The following is a 22,691-nucleotide window of genomic DNA, read 5'->3' as shown; positions in this document are numbered from 1 at the left end:
ACCCTATGGACTTCGTAGAAATAGAGATAACAAGGGTAAGTTCTTACCATATCTCATATTTTCTACTTCAGGGTCCATAGGGTATCCACAGGATACCTTGGGGATGTCCCAAAGCAGTATCCTTTAAGGGTGGGGACGCTCCTGTGCAGAAAGGAGAATCCGCCGCCTGAAGGAAGCATCCTGAGAGGCGAAGGTGTCAAACCTGTAATACCTCACGAAAGTATGGACAGAAGACCACGTAGCAGCCTTGCAGATCTGAACTGCCGAGGCACCACGTCGAGCTGCCCACGAAGGACCCACAGACCTAGTGGAATGAGCCTTCAGAGAAGGAGGGACCGGTAGGCCTTCATGAAGATAAGCTTCAGAAATAGCCATACGGATCCAGGCTGCCAAAGTTTGCTTTGAAGCAGGCCAACCCTTTTTACGGAAGCCATAGAGGACAAACAAAGCGTCCGACTTCCTAAACGAAGAAGTGCGGTCAACATAAGTCCTTAAGGCCCGCACAACATCCAAAGAGGCCTCACCCACGGAAAGACCCGGTGAGTTAAAGGCCGGAACAACTATTTCCTCTTTAACATGAAACTGGGAAACAACTTTGGGAAGAAACTCGGGCCGAGTGCGGAGCACTGCCCTGTTCCCATGAAAAACCAAGAAAGGGGGTCTACAAGAAAGAACCCCTAACTGAGAAACACGTCTGGCCGAAGCAATGGCCAGAAGGAAACCAGTCTTAGCTGTTAGCCATTTAATATCCACTGAGCCCAGTGGTTCAAACGGCAGTCCTTGGAGAGCCCTCAGGACCACAGCCAAATCCCAAGGCGCCACAGGTGGAACAAAGGGCGGCTGAATACGGAGAACACCTTGCATAAAGGTGCGCACATCCGGGATTGTAGCAATCCTACGGTGAAACCAGACAGATAGGGCCGAAACCTGTACCTTCAAAGAAGCAAGGCGAAGCCCATGATCTAGTCCTGCTTGCAGGAAGGCGAGAATCCGAGACAGACGAAACTCCCGCGGTGCATAACCTCTCAGTCGTCACCACTTGAAGAACGTATGCCACACGCGATGGTATATCCTCGCGGAAGAGGGTTTCCGAGCTCGTAACATGGTACGCACCACAGAGCTGGAAAACCCCCGGGACCTCAGCATGGCCGTCTCAACAGCCACGCTGTCAAAAACAGTCGAGTCAGGTCCGGGTGAAGGCAAGGACCCTGAGACAGAAGGTCCGGTCGTAGCGGCAACCGCAGAGGACTGTCCACGGACAGACCCTGAAGGTCTGAGAACCAGTGCCGTCTGGGCCACGCGGGAGCTATCAACAGGAGCGTCCCTCCTTCCTGTTTGAATTTCCGGATTACCCGTGGAAGAAGGGAGACCGGAGGGAACAGGTATGTGAACCGGAACGTCCACCGGACGGACAGAGCATCCACCAGAGACGCCCCTTCGTCTCTTGTGCGAGACCCGTACACCGGCAACTTGTTGTTGTGCCGGGACGCCATGAGGTCGATTTCTGGAAGACCCCACCTGTCCACCAACAGTTGAAAAACGTCCGGGTGCAGGGACCATTCCCCTGGATGAACGTCCTGGCGACTTAGAAAGTCCGCCTCCCAATTTAGCACTCCTGGGATGAAGACCGCTGATATGGCCGGAAGATTGCGCTCCGCCCAAACCAGGATCCGAGAGACCTCTACGAGAGCCGCCCGACTGCGAGTTCCTCCTTGCCTGTTTATGTAGGCCACGGTGGTAGCGTTGTCCGACTGGACCTGCACCGGGTGACCCTGGAGAAACCGCTGTGCCTGCAGGAGAGCATTGAAGACCGCACGGAGTTCCAAGATATTTATTGGAAGCTCCTCTTCTGTCGGCGTCCACCTGCCCTGGAACAAGTGTGGACCCGAAACTGCTCCCCAGCCCCGAAGACTGGCGTCCGTTGTCAACAGGACCCAATTTGGAACCCAGAACGGACGTCCCTTGTTGAGGTGGGTCGTCTTTAACCACCACGCAAGGGACAGGCGAACCTCCGGGGTGAGCACAATCGTCTGGAACTTCAGAGACTGAGGCAGCCCGTTCCACTTGGACAGGATCAGGTGCTGCAGAGGTCTGGAGTGAAACTGGGCGTATTCCACCATGTCGAACACCGACACCATGGAGCCCAGTAACCTCATCGCCGAGTGTAAGGACACCCGGCGGCTGTGCAGACAACTGCGCACCCTTGACTGTAAAGCAGAGATCTTGTCCTCCGTCACGAAGATCCTTTGCTGTCCCGAGTCCAATAAGGCTCCAAGATGCAGAATCCTCAGAGACGGGATTAGAGTGGACTTCTGCCAGTTGATTAGCCAGCCGTGCCGTTGCAGCAGTGCAATGGTCAGGTCCAAGTGGTGTAACAGGAGCTCTGGAGATCCTGCCACCAATAACAGGTCGTCCAAGTACGGCAACATGCGGACTCCTTGCAGCCGCAGAGAAGCCGCCATGACCGCCATCACCTTGGTGAAAACACGTGGTGCTGTCGCCAGGCCAAAAAGTAACGCCCGAAACTGGAAGTGGTCGCTGCGGATTGCAAACCGAAGGAACTCTTGATGGCGCAAAAGAATAGGGACATGCAGGTAAGCGTCCTGTATGTCCAATGACACCATGTAGTCCCCAGGTTCCAGCGCCAGAATGATGGACCGTAGGGTCTCCATCCGAAACTTCGGGACCCGCAAAGACTTGTTGAGTGCTTTGAGGTTGAGAATCGGACGATATGACCCATTGGGTTTCTGTACCAAAAATAGATTTGAATAGAAACCCTGGCCCCTCTGGGAGAATGGAACAGGCACTATAACTCCAGCCTGGAGCATAGTGTGCAATACCTTCCGCAGCTCCGTAGCCTTGTTCCGGTCTGATGGTAGACCCGTGGTGAAGAATCGAGCCGGGGGTCTGTGCCGGAAGGAGAGGGCGTACCCGTGGGAGACCACCTCCAGAACCCAAGTGTCTGTCGTAGTGAACGACCAACACCAGGAGAACTGCAGCAGGCGGCCTCCCACCCTGGGATCCCCCAAAGGGAGGCCCGGACCGTCAGGCCGCAGGCTTGTCATCTGGCTTGGGGGCCGGACATCTGGTACTCCATGCCTGTTTCCGGGGCTTGACCGATTTCTTAGGGCCAGCCTGTCGAGGAAACGACTGTGGTTTGGGCCTGCCCTGGGTCCTAGATGACCAAAAGGACGATGGTCCAGAACCAGAAGGAGCAGCGGCCGACGGGAGACAAGCAGATTTGGCTGCCGCCAGCGTGGCCACAATCTTATCCAGATCCGGACCGAAGAGAACTTCTCCGGTAAACGGCAACGCTTCCAGACCTTTCTTGGAATCTGCATCCGCCTTCCAGGATCGCAGCCACAAGGTGCGACGAGCAGCTACCGCTGCTGAAGAAATTCTGGAGTACTAATGTCTAGAGCCGCCTCGTTGATGTAGGTGGCAGAATCACGGAGATTGCCAATCAACTCCGCCTGTTCGGCCGGACAGTCGGATTCAAAAGAAGCCTCTAATGAATCCGCCCAGCGCTCCATCGCTCTCGCAACCCAGCAAATGGCCATAGCCGGCCATGCTGCCCCCCCTGCAAGGGAATAAGCGGACTTCAGGCAGATTTCTACCTTGCGGTCCGTAGCATCCTTAAGGGAGGACATGGATGGCATCGGCAATGTGGCACTACGGACAAGACGGGTCACGTGAGAATCCACCTGTGGAGGGGATTCCCACTTAGCAAAATAATTATCCGCGAACGGATAAGCCACCGCCAGGCGTCTCTGCGGCTGGTATCTTTTGCCAGGTTGTTTCCACGCCTCCTCTAAATGGTCCACCAACTGACCCGAAAGAGGAAAGACTGTGGCATCGCCCTTCACATCTTTGAAAAAGGCATACTTAGATTTAGCCGCTGGGGGAACTTCGTCCTCAATCACCAAGGCTGTGCGGACCGCCCGAATAAGTCCAGGAATATATACTTTGGACTTAGCATCAGCGTCCTTAGTATGGAGAGGTTCCTGATCGTAAGGATCCAGAATCTCCCCATCATCAGACGTCCCTTCGTCATCCTCATAAGGAGCGGACAGAGACGCCACCGGCCTTTTATGAGGCCGCATCACAGACTCCCCTTGCAACACATCCGACAAGTGCTGTACAGAACTCGTCAGGGAGTTAACCCACGCTGGCTCCTGAGAACCCGGGAGCGGGGAAATAGGGAGACTGTGGGGTACCACCAATTGTCGTGGGAACCCCTGCATGGGTGACGACACCACAGACTGCTGGGACAAACCCATCGGAGTAAACGCGGGCTGCGGAGCTAACTGGCCCACTAAAGCTGTTAACGCCTGAGCGAAACAAGCCCAGGGCGGCTCCTGTACCGGTGCTGTAACCGTAATAGGCCGCGCCATGGACAAACACTGCCGGCAGAGGCCCTCCGCGCTACCCTCCCCCTCCGCTAACGGTACTTTGCACGTGGTACACTGTAGCCGGAGGGGAAAATCACTTTCAGACATGATGGCACCACGTATGTGACCTCTCTCACCAATTAAGTATTAAATAGGCGAGAGACCACCCTGCAGCACGGCACTGCAAGGGCTTTAGCAGAAAGAACAGGGACAGTAATAAAGCTGACAGTTTTGAGAAGATAAAGTTACAGGCAGCAGCGCTAGCACAGTCACATACAATGCAGAGAAATAACAATTCCTGCACTAACAGCGCTGATCACTCAACTACACAGACACAGGGCCTGGTAGGACACAGCGCTGCATACACAGACCTGAGCCACAGCGGAGGAGAGGTATGCGGGGGGACCCAGACCACGATGCTTCCTTCCAGGCTTCCAGCAGCGTTCACCATGCGTTGCAGAGAAGATGGCCGAGGAGCAGAGAGAAGCTGGCCTGGGGGAGGAGCGCTGACACAGGACCAGTCAGCACAGTGCAGAGAGGGCTGTGTGCAGCGGGGGAGGCGCCGGCTGTGAGACAGGGAAGGCGCGCTCCCCTGGCATGCATTTAACCCCTGGGACGCCGCAGCGCTACCGCTCTGCTGCGGTCCGCTGTCCCAGGGGGTAGTGGAAAGCGCAGGTTCAGTACCTGGCTCCACGCTGCAGCCAGTCCCCAGGGAGCCCCCTGCCTGGGGACTTAGGACCATGTGACCAGCGGGGACCCACCGCGGGACCCCGCTGCTTACCTTTGTCCCCCTTGGATCCGGCCATGGTCCGGAACATCTGGGGTCACCGCTAGCTGTGACCCCAGATGCTCACCAGCATCCCCGGATCGGTACCGGCGTTCTGGTACCGGCGGGGGTGTAGGGAAGACAGCATGGACGTCAGGACTGACTGTCCATGCTGTACATCCAGATGTGCAGCCACAGCTGCACTGAAGAAAGCTTCAGGGGCTCTTCTAGCCCCCACTCCGACAGGTGCACCCGACGCCGGCCGGGCACCAAACTAAACTGAGGTGCCTTGGCCCGGGGGCGGGGTATAGGAGGGGGACCTAGTGCATCCTGGGAGGCTGAAAGCTTAACTCTTTGGTGCCCTGCAACTGACGTCACACCTATATGGACCCTGAAGTAGAAAATTATTATTTTTTTTTTATTGAAATCATATATATATGCTCCAATCACCTAGGAGAGTGTAAAAGCATGCTTTGCAAATAAGCACCATCTCTCTTTAAGCCACAAAAGCCAAAGACCCATCATCACAGAGAGCAGGGGTGCACCTGATAAAGGAGCCAAACAGCACCTTAGATTCAGGGCCTTCAGGCTCTCTTATGTCTCAAACCATGGGGTTGCGCTTCTGATTTGTTACTTATCAGACACAAGCAGCTACCTCAACACCTGCATAGCCGCCCGTCCTCTGGTGTCAATTTGTCTGATGTACGCCACGGTTGTGGTGTTATCCAAGTGGACTCTGGCTGCTCAGCCCTTCCACAGGAGATCTGTCGTAAGAAAAGCGGAGAACACTGCCCGCAATTTTACTGGTTAGTGGTCTTGTAAGAGATCTTCCTGAATCACGGTCTCCCATCCTCTCAATCTCGCTTCTTTTACTTCAAAACTTCTATCCTCCAGTAGGAGTATTAATTCCTACCCCTAGAGAAGGAATATCCGAGTTCTGAGACTTAACCTTACTCATTATTAGAGGAAAAGATGGGATCCTGTCCACTGAAAAAGAGGTATAGCTGAACACTCCCGGAGGGAAAACGTCCGTAAGTAATGGCCTTGAATGCTTCAACAGTTTTCCCAGGATACGAAAGCCACTGTCCTTACTAACTAAATGGACGTTGCTCCTTCCTGAAGGAACACTTACTGACAGAAGATATCCATGACCATACCCAGAAAACACTAGCCTTGGTGTTTGTTGCCGATGAGACCTGGGAAAATACTGAATCTACACCATGACAATTGAGACGGAAGTGAATCACTGAGACGTTCTGCAGTAATTGGTCCCTGGAATCTGCCTTCAGCAGAAGAATGTCTAGGTAATGGATAATAGTGATTCCCTATGCTAACATAGGGACTGATGATAAGCCCAAGAGTAAGCTCCGACTCCGGTATAATACGAATGACTAATCTCAAAAACGCCTGGTGAGGCGGTCCGATAGGGATCTGAAGAAAGTCGTCCTTGATATCCCCAGAGATCGTGAATCTCTATCCTTTAGTTCCACAATTCCCGACTAAAGGGACTATCTTAAACTAGAAAATCCTTAGGGAAAAATTGAGATTCTACAAGGTCAGAGTAGGTTTGACCATGTTGTAAGGCTTCGGACCCATGAAAAGACTGTGGTCTGGGAACCTGGACTACCACTGTAGCTAGGATATATTTTTCTTGAAACTATATTCCTGTCGTTGTTAAAATATGGAACGCAGCACGAATTTACGTGTTATCCTTGCGCAAAGGCCATGTATCGTTCCAATTTAGTATATGTGCTGCCGAAGCAAGCACTGTTGCAACTCTGCCATATTATTTATTTATTTAGTTTTTTTTCAGTGAGAGTCGCAGACGGAATATAAGAGGATTTACCTCCCTTAACTTGAGAAAACCCTTCTAGTTCTCAATCATTGCTCTTCCTTACAAACTGTCATGGTTTAAATTACAGCGCCCTACGCGCCGACAACGCCAGATCTGAAAATATTGGCAACGACTTTTGACGTCACTCTCTCATCCCTTCAGGGGATATCTGTAGTTTCTACGATATTGCTTACAGAATATAAACTCTCAGGACGCAGAGACCTGAATATAAATGGGCTTGAGAAAATTTTATTTGAAAAACATGTCCTCAGATGCTGGCTGCGTAGCTTTGTAGACAGAGTACTGTAGGAGAATATCTACTGTTGTCACAGGTGTACGCGCTTGAACAGTTGAGCCACTCGAGCTCCTCACCAGATTACCTATGCAAAGGATAAAAAATAAATAATAATAACCGCAGGGACCTCTGTTCCCCAAGCAAAAGCTTGTCATATATTCTTTAGAAATACAACAGCTGGCGGACTGGAAATCCGGAGGAAACCCACGCAAGCACAGGGAGAACATACAAACTCCGCACAAGTAGGGTCAGAGTGTCTGTACTGCAAACAGTGTATAATCTCCTCCTTTCATTGGCGGACTAGGGGCAATGACTATTAGAGACGTGTGCCATGGAGATCCCCTCTGTATATATTTAGAACCGTTGACTTGGAGACCCCCCTGTCTTTCTGAAGGGTCTCCAGCACAACAGAGAGATGGGACATAAATGTTACTTACATGTACAGGTACTGCTTTTAAATCACATGAAGAATAAACAAACTTCACACAATAAACATTGGTGAATTGAAGCAAGTTGCTGTGTAGCAGCAATGCCAACCACACCATCCATGTTAACGTGGAGATGCCCGGTACTGAACCCGGGATGATAACCTGCGCCATACAAGACGGTGGATCTGACATTCCTGACTTGATATACAGGAGTGTCACACACTAGGGAGTTAGATGACTGCCCTTGTAAATTCAGACTATTTGCAGGTAATAACTTTTGGGACACCTTAGTGTACTATTTAGTCATGACACATAGACCCCACACAGATACTGTAAAGTGTAGTGAACAAGGTCAAAAGAAGAAAACTGACATACAAAGGCAGGAGAGAGTCCAAATAGCACTCCTAGCAGTGCTATAAAACGCTGGGCATACAAGTTAAACAATGTTTGCCTTAATTGCTCTCCTGACCAGCCTAAACCCTTACTTACAGTCTCAGCTAGGCAGTCAGTTTCCTGTAGTAGTATTGCAGTAAGTAAAGCCTCTCTCCAGTGAAAATAAAAGTCTGGCGTAAGACCTGATTGGGATAAACCCAGGGTCTTGCTTGTTAATTTTTCAATTCGTATGTCCCAGCTTGGATTCGTACCGGGGACCTTCTGGTGACTGAACATGCGCTTGTCCAGCTGAGCCACAGAGCATGTGCCTTAATGGCCGCCGCACCCCCGAGGGAAGCGCTGATGGCCAAGAGGAGGAAGCAGGACACCGGAGCTAGGCTCCGCCCCCTCGCTATGGCACCCAAACTTAATCTTTCTACACTAGCTGCTGCTAGTGTTTGTAACATGGGCACATGCAGTCTTGGCTGCCCTGCTAATCGGAGCAGTTTATAGTGGAGAGGATATAGCTGGTACTTATACCAGTAACAGAGAGAGAGCAGCATCAGCCTACTGCTGGCTGTCTCTCCTCAGCATACTTACTGCACTACATGCCGCTTTCTATGTTAACCTGGCTACCCCGCTAGACGGGGAGCCAGGTCATACTGTGGATGCAGCGGCTGCTAGTGGAGGTCCGCTATGCACGCTGCACGCAGCGGCATGCGGGACCTCCTATATGGAGAGCGCTTGCTGCTCCTACTCTTGCCACTTGTAACCTGGCTACCCCGCTAGACGGGGAGCCAGGGTATACTCACATGGCTGCTGTAGCTGCCGGTGCGCGGCTGACTAATAGAGGTCCGCTATGCGCGTTGCAATCAGCGGCATGCGGGACCTCCTATGGTGACCGATGTCACTAGTAGTCGGGGACCCCAGGCGAACTGCATGCAGTTGCGAGTGGGTCCCCCCGGCAGCTTCCAACGGTGCAGACAGGTAGTGCAGCTACTGCCTGTCTGTTCCATTCACTGTAAAATCTTCAGCGCAGCAGCGCTTCTGTAAAATAAACCCCCTTGAGGAGAGTGTGAATAAACACATCAGCTCCCATCGAGGCAAAAACTAAGACTGGGGCTTGTAGGGGGGTATAGAGGGGGAGGAGCTAGTCACACTTTTTAATTCTTAAAGTGCCAGCTCCCATTCAGCACTGTCTATACCCCACTGTCTATGTACTCCAGTGTCCCCTCGTGGATGAAAGAGAAAAACTTGCAAAGCCGGGAGGCGCAATGTGCCATTACGGAACGTCACATCACATACAACTGAATTCCTTCTTTCGATTGAAAGTTCATTTGAGTAGGACCATCTCTACAATGGAATACAAGGTATGGTTATTATGATCCCATCAATGTAATGTACAGCACTAATATGTTGGTGCTTTACAAAAAGAATAAGATATAGGTGGGACATGATCAGTTCTAGACATACAACTCACGGTCTCTAACAACCACATGGATTTGGACAACCCCTCCCGTTTCCTGATACGGTGGCCTGCATAGGTCAAATTTATAAATGAATGTGAGAATCAAAACGAGTTTCATTCTATTCAAGGACTTTTTCAATGATCCCTGAAAGAGTCCTATTGCCAGCAAGGAAACACATTAAATGGCACCAAATCTAAATAGTACCACTGTACCAGAAGCTGCTAAAACCCTCATCTACTAAAAAAATACATAAACATCAAGGGAAAAAAAAAAAAAAAAAAAAGAAGAGCTTATTTTGGCATTTTCTATGGACCTTGGGAAATTCTACAGAGAATGCAAATGAGTTTTTCAACAGCAGTTTAATTGGTCGCGTAACAGGGGCAGGAGAGGTCTTCACCAGAATTTTACAACACACAAGTTTTATCTTTAGAGGGTAAATTCTAGGAGAAATATGCTTTGTGTAAAATCTATTTAATTCAATAGGTTATGAATCCGTGAAAATAAAACACATGCTCTGTATATGAGGACATTAAGAAAGCCCTCCCATCAGAAAGTAAATGCTGCAACATGGAGTGAATTAGTAATCAGCAGCCTTCAAGAGGAAATAACTACACCCAAATCAAGCCAGGAAACGGTGTCCCACAACCTTATGGAATCACCTGAACCCTTCAATATTAGAAATGGCATTCATGTAAGACAAAGTTGAAATTTGCAGTCAACTGTGCGGTTGCATGCCTATATTATTGTAAAGTGACTATTGATATCAGTTGCCATTTGCAGACAACGCTATCCCTTTGGAGTTCCATGCATACAACACCTTAGCTTAAACTTGCTACTGTTTCTCCAGTACAGTTCTAGGTCTTGAAGACGTGCAGCCGAAGCTTCAGTGAGCAACAGACAAGCTTCTATCAAAAGACATTGGGGGAGATTCAATTCATTCTCAGGAATTTAGCTCCAGAGCCAATTGCTCAGGAGCTATTCAATCACTTCCCAAGACAGCCACTATAGGAAGCGATTATGCGTTAAGTTGCAGCTCCCGGGTACAATGCAGTCGTCAGGTCTCGCCTAGCCCTGAAGCCCTACTTAATGCATATTTCTGCTTGCACCTCAGGAGGGTGCAAGCAGAAAGCCATAATACGTGCAACCGCCAGGCTAGTTGCAGGAGGTTACTGACTAGCTCCTGGGCACTTCGTCCGGGAGCTAAATTCCAGCTAATAAACTGAATCGCCTCCCAATTTTTATACATGGCCATGAGCATCCTGATGTTATTTACACAGACTACACCTGCTTGGAAGTCCTTGCTTTCCAAATGCTTTATCTCCTACAATTACCCAGTAGTTTCCATTCGTTTGTTCACTTTCTGTGGATTTGCAGTAAGGCCTGAATGATAGAATCACTAATAAGTGACATGACTGCAGTGTAATAAATACTTTGCCGATCGGTTAATTTACAATCTGATATGTAAACAACATATTTTACCAAAGATTTGCTGGGGTCGTTCCATTTTTTTTGTAAGAAAAACTCAGTAATTGTTACATCAGACTGCAACCTGTATGGTTTGTTTAACGGGAATCAGTATGAATCACCGCCAGACCTAAGCCCAGCAGATGAAATACCGACTCCGGAAGACCGGCAGCTGAAGATCCCGACAGGGGAGGTAAGTAGGCTTTCCTACCCCTCTCCCCCACCCTAACCCTCCCTTAGGGGTGCCTAACCCTAACCTCCCCCCCCCCCCTAGTGCCTAACCTACCCTAAGGGGTGCCTAAACTCCCCCTCCCTGCACCCTAAAGCTAACCTCCCCCAGTGGTGCCTGACCCCAAGTCCCCGCGGGGGTCTCTAATACTAAACCCCCCGCCCCCCTCAGGATTTCGGCGTGGGGCTGATTATAGGTGTCGGTATTTAGACGCTAATCATTAGTCTCATGCCAAGATTTCAGTCGGGAAGCCGGCGGCCGGCATTTCGACCGCCGGCTTCCTAACTGCATCCCGTTTAAAGGGCATGGCTAAAAACTGCAGTAAATTCACTCCTAATAATGGGACATTTAGGTTCAGATGTACTTTATAATGTAGTGTACTTACCTTAAACTAAAATAAAATTGGAATCACAGCAAGTGCAGAGTTATAGAGGGCGACAATATTTCAATATTCTGGTGGTGACTGATGAGGGAGTTGCTCATAAAACAATTACAAATGTAATTGCTTTTTAAACAGATTCCAGGTAAACTGCATTGCAAGCAGTATTAAAGATGCTGTACCCTACTGGACAACCCCATCAATCTAATGCCTGCTCCCCATGTACATTAAATAGGGAGGCACAAGCTTCCAGAATATTTCATACTGTAGTTCAACTCAGACTACTATAATAAGTCCAGTTCTATTCAATAGATCTATACTGAAGGTAAACCTATTTTTATTTACTTGCAGCATTAGTGCTCCATCATATATCTGGCTGCGCATTCATCTCAGATTCAACAACCCCTACAAACCAAACACTACCTTCAAAACTCTCTCACTAAGCGGAATTAAGAAAGTCTAGTACTTTCATGGTTTTCTCATATATACCGCTATGTACTACAGCCATGGCCAAAGTTGAGAGTGACAAGCATTGGTTTTCACAAAGTCTGCTGCTTCAGTGTTTTTATGATGGCAATTTGCATTTTCTCCAGAATGTCGTGAAGAGTGTTCAGATGAATTGCAATTGCAAAGTCCCTCTGCCATGACAATGAACTTAATCCCAAAAACAACATTTCCACTGCATTTCAGCCCCGCCACAAAAGGACTAACTGACATGTCAGTGATTCTCTCGTTAACAGGTGATAGTGTTGACAAGGCTGGAGATCACTCTGTCATGCTGACTTGAGTTAGAACAGGCCAAAAGCTTTAAAAAGGAGGATGGAGCTTGAAATCATTGTTCTTCCTCTGTTAATCATGGTTAACTGCAAGGAAACACATGCAGTCATCATTGCTTTGCACATAAAGGGCTTCACAGGCAAGGATATTGCTGTTAGTAAGACTGCACCTAAATCAACCATTTAATTGGATCATCAAGAACTTCAAGGAGAGAGGTTCAATAGTTGTGAAGGTGGCTTCAGGGTGCCCAAGAACATTCAGCAAGCACCAGGACAGTCTCCTAAAGTTGATTCAGCTGCGGGATCGGGGCACAACCAGTGCAGAGCTAGCCCAGGAATGGCAGCTGGCAGGTGTGAGTGCATCTTCACGCACAGTGAGGAGAAGACTTTTGGAGGACAGCCTGGTGTCAAGAAGGGCAGTAAAGAAGCCACTTCTCTCCAGGAAAAACATCAGGGACAGACTGATAATCTGCAAAAGGTACAGGGATTGGACTGCTGAAGACTGGGGTAAAATGAGAGTTATGGTAAGAACTTACCTTTGTTAACTCTCTTTCTTCGAAGTCCAAAAGGTCCACAGGGAGACTTTGGGGTGCAGGTGATGGATCTGGAATCCGGGCACCACGCAGTCAAAAGCCCCCAGCTCCCAGGATGTACCCGGTCCACTCTCCCGACATTGAAGAAAAACATTTTTTGGGAAAAAGACACGGGCGCAATATAATATGAAGCAGCCACCACACGTGACCCACTGTCCCCACCAAGAACAGCTAATAGAAAGAGACACACAATACAGATTACTGGTCACATATCAGGCGCTAATTAGTTGTTTCATATCATAAAATATAACAAAATAAAGTTCTTTATAATGTCTCTTGTTTCATACATATACTGAATGTCCGTCCAAAATTTTCTGTCGCTCGTCGGACGATTTCACGTGGTTAGCACCAGATTTGGTGCCCTTTAGAGAGTATAGATGGGAGAATATCCGGATATGCTGCCCAGCTCCCTTTGAGCCTCTGGATGCTGTCACAGGATTTCACCAGCAGATAGATCCCAGCTTCCAACGCGTTTCGAGTGGTATCCTCTCTTCCTCAAGGTTGTACAACCTTGAGGAAGAGTGGATACCACTCGAAACACGTTGGCAGCTGGGATCTATCTGCTGGTGAAATCCTGTGACCGTGGGCAGCATCCAGAGGCTCAAAAGGGAGCTGAGCAGCATATCCAGATATTCTCCCATCTATACTCTCTAAAGGGCACCAAATCTGGTGCTAACCACGTGAAATCGTACGAGGAGCGACAGAAAATTTTGGACGGACATTCACTCTCCCGACACCCCGCCCACGAGCCAGAGGCACCCCAGTTCTCAATAAGCCAAAAGCCGGAGGAGGATAAGAGAGAAGGAAGACTGGTACACAAGAATCACATTCTCACAAAGAAGGAGACGGGAAGCAGGTGACCAGCAAAATAGCCCATATGAAGCCAGGTGCGTCAGGGCGGGAGCCCTGTGGACCCTATGGACTTCGAAGAAAGAGTTAAAGTTCTCACCATAACTCATTTTCTTCTTCAGGGTCCATAGGTTCCACAGGGAGACCTTGGGGATATCCCAACGCAGTCCTTTTAAGGGTGGGGACGCTCCTGTGCTGAGAGGAGAATTCGATGCCCAAAGGAAGCATCCTGAGAGGCGAAGGTATCAAAGGCTTAGAACCTTAGAAAGGTCTGGACAGAAGAGCATGTGGCTGCCTTACACAACTGAACAGTCGATGTGCCATGGCGAGCTGCCCTTGAGGGACCCACAGACCGAGTGAAATGAGCATTAACAGAAGCCGGGACAGGAATGCCTTCCTGCGTGTAGGCCTCTGATAGTCATACGAAGCGATCTAGCTAATGTTTGTTTAATGGCTGGCCATCCTTTCTTGTAAAATCCATAAAGCACAAATAATTCCCTCCGTAAATCGGATTCCTTATTACGGTCCACATCCAAAGAGGCCTCACCTGCCGAGAGGTCCAGTGATTGAAAGGCCGGGACTATAATTTCATCATTAATGTGGAAACTAGAAACAAGTTTAAGAAGGAACCCAGGGCGAGTCCGAAGCACAGCCCTGTCCTGGTGGATATATCAGAAAAGGGGAGCGACAGGAGAGCGTCCCCAACTCTGACACTTTCCTGGCAGATGCAATCGCCAGAAGAAAAAGTCTTAGCTGTAAACCACTTGAGTTCCACCAAATCTAGTGGTTCAAATGGAGGACCCTGGAGGGCCCGAAGAACTACCACCAAATCCCAAGAAGCCACTGGGGGGACAAAGGGAGGTTGAATCCGGAGGACACCCTGGAGGAAGGTGTGGATATCTGGTAGCGGAGCAAGTCTTCGTTGAAAACATATGCACTTTCAACAAGGCCAGGCGGAGGCAGAGGTCCAATCCAGCTTGAAGAAAGGCCAGGACTCTGACCTGAGGGTCGTAATTTCTGGGATGACACCATTGTAAATATGTATGCCACACACTCTGGTAGATCTTAGCAGAAGCTGGCATCGTTTTGACGACAGAGCAAGAGAATCCTTTGGACCTTTGACGACATGGCTCTTGAGACATCACTTCTAAGACAGACGGATCCAGGTCCTGGTAAAGGCAAGGACCCTGAGACAACAGGTCCGGACGTTGAGGCAATAGGAACGGAGTGTCGATGGAGAGACTCAGCAGTTCTGAGTACCAAATGATGCGTGGGCCAGGCTGGAGCTACCAGCAGGACAGTGCCTCCGTCTTGTTTGAACTTCCAAAGAACTCGAGAACGAAGGGAGACTGGATGAAACCGGTACGCAAACTGGAAGGTCCACTTTACTGACAGAACATCCACAAAGGTTGCTTCGGCATCTCTTGTTCTGGACCCGTACACTGGTAATTTGTGATGGTCTCGGGAGGTCATGATGTCCACCTCTGGGAGGCCCCATTTGTCGACTAGGGGGTAAATTTACTAAGATGGGAGTTCTATTTAAGAAGTGATGTTGCCCATAGCAATTAATCAGATTCTACTTCTCATTTATCTAGCACTTTCTAGAAGATAATACCTGGAAACTTAGTAAATTTACCCCAAGGAGTTGAAACACCTCTTGGTGAAGAGACCATTCCCCTGGATGCACGTCGTGACAGCTGAGGAAGTCTGCTTGCCATTTGAAAACTCTCGGAATGAACACTGCCAAAATGGCAGGGAGGTGACACGCTGCCCATGTCAGAATGCGTGACACATCTGTCATTGCTGCCCGACTTCGAGTGTCTCCTTGATGGTTGATGTAAGCTACCATTGTCGAACTGAGCCTGCACAGGTTCTCCATGAAGTATGTGTTTGGCCATCTTGAGGGTCCTGTACATGACCCGAACTTCCAATATGTTGATTGGGATTGTTGCTGCGACTGCTGTTCAACGACCCTAAAAAGAGTGCGGACCGGTCACTGCGCTCTGGCCCTGGAGACTGGCGTCCGTTGTTAGGAGTACCCAGTCCGGGTTCCAAATGGGGCGACCCTTGGTTAGATGAGATGTCAGCAGCCACCAAGACAGACGCACCTCCGGAGCGAGCACTATTGTCTGAGCTTTGATCCGGTGGGGCAATCCATTCCGTCTGGAGGGGGATCAGCCCCTGGAGAGACCTGGAATGATTCGAGATTTTGAAGGGGCAGATGCTTAAGGCAGAAACGCAGATTTCGATGCTGCCAATGTGTCAACAATCTTGTCCAGGTCTGTACCAAACAAGATCTCCCCATTGTATGGTAAGGCTTCCAGGCCTTTCTTAGAATCAGCATCCGCTCTCCAAGAGCGCAGCCACAGGGAACGGCAAGCAGACCCGGCCGAGACTCTGGAGGTCAGTAGACCGGCATCCAGAGCAGCCTCACCAATATATAATGCTGCATCCCTAAACCAATGATACCCAATTCTCAAGAGCTTCCGAGGGGAAGGAGTCCTCAAGTGTATCGGCCCAGCTCTCTATAGCTTTAGCAACCCATGCGATAGCCATGGGCGGGCAACAGCTCCTGAAAGAGTATATCGATTTCAGGCAAATTTCCACCTTCCTATCTGTAGGATTCTTTAAGGAAGAAATGGAAGGCATAGGTAGTGTAGCTCTTTTTATTAAACGTGTAACATGAGAATCCACCGCAGGGGGAGAATCCCATTTTTTACAATGAACCTCAGGAAATGGGTAACATGAGGCCAATACCTCTTACCAGGCAGCAGCCATGTGATCTACTAGCTGATCTGATAGAGGGAATACTGTCGAAGTCACCTTGATCCGTTTAAACTGAGGGTGTTTGGACTGAGGGGCTGGCTCGTCATCCTCTATTACCAATATTTATCTGACAGCACGCACCAAGGCAGGAATATTAATATTTGACCTAGTCTCCGCCTCTTGAGGCGAGTCAGGGTTAGAGGCCTTAGCAATCTCTCCGTCGTCAGATGACATCTGACAGAGTTGTGTGGACTGAGGGCCTGATTCAGACCCACTCGCGAGCGCTAGGCGCTCGCAAGCGGGTCGATGGTGGCCCAGTGCGCATGACGGAGCCTGCTCCGTCATGCGCGAGACCCGGATAGCAACGGGCAATCCGTCGCTCCAGGTCTCGTACCAAAGGGGGCGTGCTGTCGATGTTGAGTGAGCACGCCCCCTTTGGTGGGCGGGCCGGGGCGTGGCTGCCCAGACGGAGGCGTCCCCATGGGAACGCCTACCGTCTGGGCCCGGCCCAACTGACATCACAAGTGGGGTCAGTGGGAGTGCTTTCGGCTCTGTTAGAGCCGAAAGCACTCTAGGGCGTGCGGCAAGGGTCTCGTCGCAAGCCCGATGGTCGCGATGGTCTTGACCATCGCGAACATCTTCCTGGCCGCTCGCTATAGCTGTGGGTGGTCAACCACAGCTATGCGAGCGGCCAGGAAGCCGCTCTAAAAAAAACAGAAGGCCAGCCCTGATTCAGAGCGAGCGCTCTGTCAGAGCTTCCGGCTCTGAATCAGGCCCTGAGAGGACATCACAGGATGCTTAGCTGGCTTCAGGGGTTCCTCACCCAGCAACATGGTCTGAAGGGTAGTAGAGGAAGCCGCCAGGCTCTGCACTGAAGTAGAGAAAACATCTACCCATGGTGGATGCATAGCCTGTGGTAGTCCCTGTAAGGCAGTGGTCGGGGAACAGGGGTAAAAATGAAATTCCTGGGGGTAATAGACGGACAGCCGTGCATGCATACGATTCATTCTATAATATAGAATGATTCATATGCATGCCCGGCTGTGCAGCAGGGAGGCTCTAAGCCGGACGCCCGCTAAGATGTTATTACCAGCGGGCGCCAAGCTCCTTCCCTGCAGCGCTATGTTAGCCGTAGGCTGGAGTTCTTTTCTGAACTCCAGCTTCCGCCTCTCTCCTGCGCACTATGGGAGAGACGTCATGACGTCTCTCCCATAGTTCCGAGGAGCAGCCGGGCGGACAGGACGGCGGCGGATGTAGGATCGGGGATTAAGGAAAGTGGTTTTTTTGTACAAGTGGCACTACAGGGGCATTACATGGGGGCACTACAAAGGAGCATTACAAGGGGGCGCTTCTACAGGGGCATTACATGGGGGCGCTTCTACAGGGGCATTACATGGGGCGCTACTACAGGGGCGCTACTACAGGGGCACTACATAGGGGCACTACTACAGGGGCACTACTACAGGGGCACTACTACAGGGGCATTATATGGGGGCACTACTATATGATTTCCTTCCTTTCAAATCAAGGGGGTAACGTCGGCGTATCTAAACATATTTATGGGTAAAAGGTAAAAAAAAGTTCCCCGACAAACAGACTGCTGAGGTACAGGAGGAGTCTGCATAATCTGAGGTAGACCCTGAGAGGGCATGATGGTCTGCTGAGGTAACCCCATCTGGGGAAAAACAGCTGGGACCACCAGGCGGACCACAATGGAGGCCAGGACCTGAGAAAAGGCAGCCCAAGGGGGTTCCGGTACCGTTTTTGGGGGGTTCGAGGTGCACGGAGGATTATAACACCTCACACAATCCCTCCCGAACCAAATCCTCCTCACTTAAACCTGCAGCACATAACCTGCAAGATAGCAGAATGGGTGCAGAAGTGTGCATGTTACTCTTGTCAGACATGTCTGACACAATATGGCACTGGGTATGATGCAATCACGAGTATATAGGATACTAGTCGGAGAGCAAAACACTGGTCCTGACTGATGCTTGGATAAGCTGCAGGAGCCCACTGCCCAAATATGTGAAACACTGGTCCTGTCTGATGCTTGGATAAGATGCAGGAGCCCACTGCCTAAATATGTGAAACACTGGTCCTGTGATGCTTGGGTAAGCTGCAGGAGCCCACTGCAGCACACAACAGTATGTGACAGACCTCGCAAATAATATCTTTTTATATATGTGAGGTATAAGAACCACCCTAACTACACCTGTATAAGGGCAGAATTAGAGGAAAGGTATAAATATATGCTGACAGGGAAAAAAAGACAGTCAGCGCTAGCATAAGTCACATACAATGCAGAATTCACACTGCAAATTGGCACTACAATCAACTACACAGACTGTCTGGTAGGCTATAGTGCTACATACACTAACCCAAGGGAGAGGTTTGTAGGGGGAGCGGACCTCGCGCTGTCCTGAGAGAGCTGCGACTACACCACTTGAAGAAAATGGCTGCCGGAGACATCAGAGGGGGAGTGGCCAGAGGATGAGAACAGCTCCTAGAAGCTAGACCTCAGAGGAAAGGCGCCCCGAGCCGAGGAGCCGCTTGAACTGGGGAAGCTGTCTCCCCTGGCGGATCGTTAACCCCCCGGGACGCTGGTTCCCGCACAGATTGTCTCTGGTGGTCTAGTGGATCGCGGTGGTTAGAGCCTACGTCCACACTCAGCCACCTCCGGTCTGTCCCGAGATCGGAGGTATCTACTGCCTTAATGCGCGGGTCACCGCGAGTGGCCGCCTTATCTGTCCCCTTAGTGTCCAGCTGCAGTCTGGGTCCTCCCCGGGGGCCTTGGCTAGCGCTGACCCCCGGAATGCCCGCCGAGATCCCCAGATCAGTACTGGCGTTGCGGCACCAGAGGGGTGACGGGGTGGCGGAGCGGCAGCGCAGACGTCCCGCGGATAGTCAGCTGCTGAGCACTCTATTGAAGTAAAATTAAACAAAAATAAATAAAAACAACAAGCTTAAGGGCTGCCTAAGCAGACCCCTGCGTAATGGTGACTCGACTCCTGCCGGGCACCAACGAGGGGCGGGCCGGGGTATGGGGAGAGTGGACTGTTTGCGTCCTGGGGGCCTTTGACTGCGTGGTGCCTGATTCCAGATACATCACCTGCACTCCCATGTCTCCCTGTGGAGCCTAGGGAACCTGAAGAAATTTAATTTTCTCTGACGAATCCCTTTTCAGATTGTTTAGGGCATCTGGAAAAACGCTTGTCCAGAGAAGGAAAGGCGAGCGCTACCATCAGTTCTGTGTCGTGCCAACAGTAAAGCATCCTGAGACCATTCATGTGTGGGGTTGCTTCTCAGCCAAGGGAGTGGGCTCATTCACAATTTTGAATAAGAACACAGCTATGAATACCAAAATATCCTCCAAGAGCAACTTCTCCCAGCCATCAAAGAACAGTTTGGTTACGAACAATGCCTTTCCCAGCATAATGGAGCACCTTGCCATAAGGCAAAAGTGATAACTAAGTGGCTCGGGGAACAAAACATCGAAATTTTGGGTCCATGGCCAGGAAACTCCCCAAACCTTAATCCCATTTAGAACTTGTGGTCAATCAAGAGGCGGATGGACAAACAAAAACCCACAAATTCTGACAAATTTCAAGCATTGATTAGGCAAAAATTGGCGGCCATCAGTCAGTATGTGGCCCAGAAGTTGATTGACAGCATGCCAATCACCTAGCCAAAAGCGCTGGGTAAGATATAGCAAGTAGCTAAGCATTTTGGTAACACCATACTGCACTGCAGGTGGGGCAGATGTAACATGTGCAGAGAGATTAGATGTGAGCGGGGTGTGTCCAAACTGAAATCTAAATTGCAGTGTAACAATAAAGCTGCCCAGCATTTGTGGGCTACTTGCAAAGGCAGCCAGTATTTACCCCACACGCAAAAACATTGTATGTATTTGCACCCCTTGCATTGCAATGTGGTTTGTCCAGGTACAGTTACTTGCTCTATTCCCAACTCTGAAGCAGGCCCATAACAGTCCACTCAGCATAACACCAAATGCCTCTAATACATTTAAATTTACTTCTAAGTCTTCCCACATCAACCACTCTGACTACCGTCACTGACCAAGATCTTACATCCTACTTCAGGGACAATATTGACAAGATCTGTTGTAATAATGTTAACATAAGTGTCAGAGAAGCTGGGCGCCTGGCGAGAAAATGGGCACCATAGCGTGCGCACCTGAAAAAGGCCACCTGGTCACTCGAAAAGATATCATGTCTTTAAAACGTCACTATAGTAATCCTTCCCGGGAAGGACCCGGGTGAGCTGCAGTGGAAACAGGTAACCTGGGACGTCCAATCCAGGTCCCGTTTACAGCACGGAGAGAGCCGCATTCTGGCGCAAGGAGAGGTCAACTCCAATTGCCGACACTGCACCCATGTGCAGTGTAAATGGCATAGATCCAGGAATAACACAGAAAGGTGCTGTGGGGGAAAAGGGGTCTGCCCAAGTTTGGAACAGTGTAGCAAATCCCAGGTCATACCCGGGACTTTGGTGGAAAAGTGATATTCTGAAAGAGCTAAAAATACTGACCAAAAGCTTCTCTTAAGGGCTCAATACACCTGAGCCGCAATTCTCCATTCTGCCAACGCCATCCAAAACCACTGAGCTGTGGACATCGACCAGCGATTCGTCAGCGGATCAGTTAAAATCCCTAACTTGCCGATTCAGACTATTTTCAGGTCGCGATCAGGGAATCGAGATTTTTCACCATGTTGCATAAAATGCAACAGATTTTGTTCTCTCTGTATCTTTAACCATGTGTTGTCCCACTTTATTGAATGTCTTCCAGCCATTTCATCTTGGATGTCCTCATGCAACAATCAAACTGAGCTACATATCTTTTTTTGTACCAGCTAATTAAAGCAACTTAAGCTGGGTATACACTTAACGATGTGTGTACCCAGCGATTCGACAGATGAACACGCCACCGACAGGCCTGCATATCGGGCGGCAGGTACACATTACACAATCTGGTGCGCCACAGGTCAGCACCAGCCACATCCCGCTGCATGGGGTCGTCAGCCGGATTGTCAGACTGAGCTGCATGTAGGGCCGACCTGACGATGTGACTACCAAACGGGAGCGCTAAATGTGCCGACAGCGCATACACTCTAGGCTATTTTGACGATAGGTCTGTCAGATCCGTCGGATCGGGCACAATATTGTCTAATGTGTACCCAGCATTACTCATGATTTCTGTTAGCACTACTACAATAAACCTACCCCTAAATCTCGCTGCCACCATGTTACCCAATTAACTTTTGTTCTGTATTCAACCTGCCTCCAAATCCAGTTAAACGCATCAATGAAAAACTTACAATGATCAGCCATAACATTAAAATCATCTCCTTAATAATGTGTAGGTCCACTTCATGCCGCCAAATCAGCTCTAACCCATTGAGGCATGGACTCCACAAGACAACTGAAGGTGTCCAGTGATATCTGGCACCAAGAAAATAGCAGCAGATCAAGTCCAGTGAGTTGTAATGGTGGGGCCTCCATAGCTCAGAACTCTTTGGCTTGTTCCTCAAACCATTCCTGAACAGGGAGTTTTGTCCTGCTGAAAGAGGCCACTGCCATCAGGGAATGCCGTTGCCATGAAGGGGTGTACTTGGGGCCTGTTTCAGAGAATTACGGAATTGCAGAGCCACACAGTGTCAGCTGTGCAATTCCGTCCATCTAAAATGCACTGCGTCAGCATGGTAGCAGCCTGGGATCACCATCGGAACAATCGCGACCATCAGTTGCAATTGTTCTCCCTTTGGCCAGGCTTTGATAGCTGAAGCTTACCACAGCCTGACTGGGTCCTGGTAGCTTGCGAAGCCAGAAAGTCTGCTTCCATGGACGCAAACCCTGGCCTCGTATCTCCCAGAAAATAAGGACGACACGCACGATTCCAGGAACACTGCCCAGGAATGCCCCCGCTCCACCATCCAAATGCTGCAGCCTGTCAATCTGGCTGCAGCTGGGAAACTATGCAAGTGAACGCACAGATGGCGGGCTGCACATGCTGTACACATCCTGCGTGTGCACAGACCTCCCACCATCTGAGATGTGCG

The 22,691-nt window shown here is 49.9% G+C and overlaps 1 protein-coding gene and 1 pseudogene across 1 annotated transcript in view; both read right to left on the bottom strand.

Moving 5' to 3' along the window:
- Positions 1–22,691, bottom strand: part of PPM1A (protein phosphatase, Mg2+/Mn2+ dependent 1A) — a 67,251-nt gene that overhangs the window by 31,691 nt on the left and 12,869 nt on the right. The gene's annotated exons all lie outside the window — the stretch shown is intronic.
- LOC148522789 (U6 spliceosomal RNA) lies at positions 6,833–6,925 on the bottom strand (annotated as a pseudogene).

The sequence above is a fragment of the Taudactylus pleione genome, unplaced genomic scaffold (assembly GCF_031769625.1).
Source record: "Taudactylus pleione unplaced genomic scaffold, aTauple2 ptg000139l, whole genome shotgun sequence".
Lineage (NCBI taxonomy): Eukaryota > Metazoa > Chordata > Amphibia > Anura > Myobatrachidae > Taudactylus > Taudactylus pleione.
This window is presented reverse-complemented; position numbering and strand designations above follow the sequence as displayed.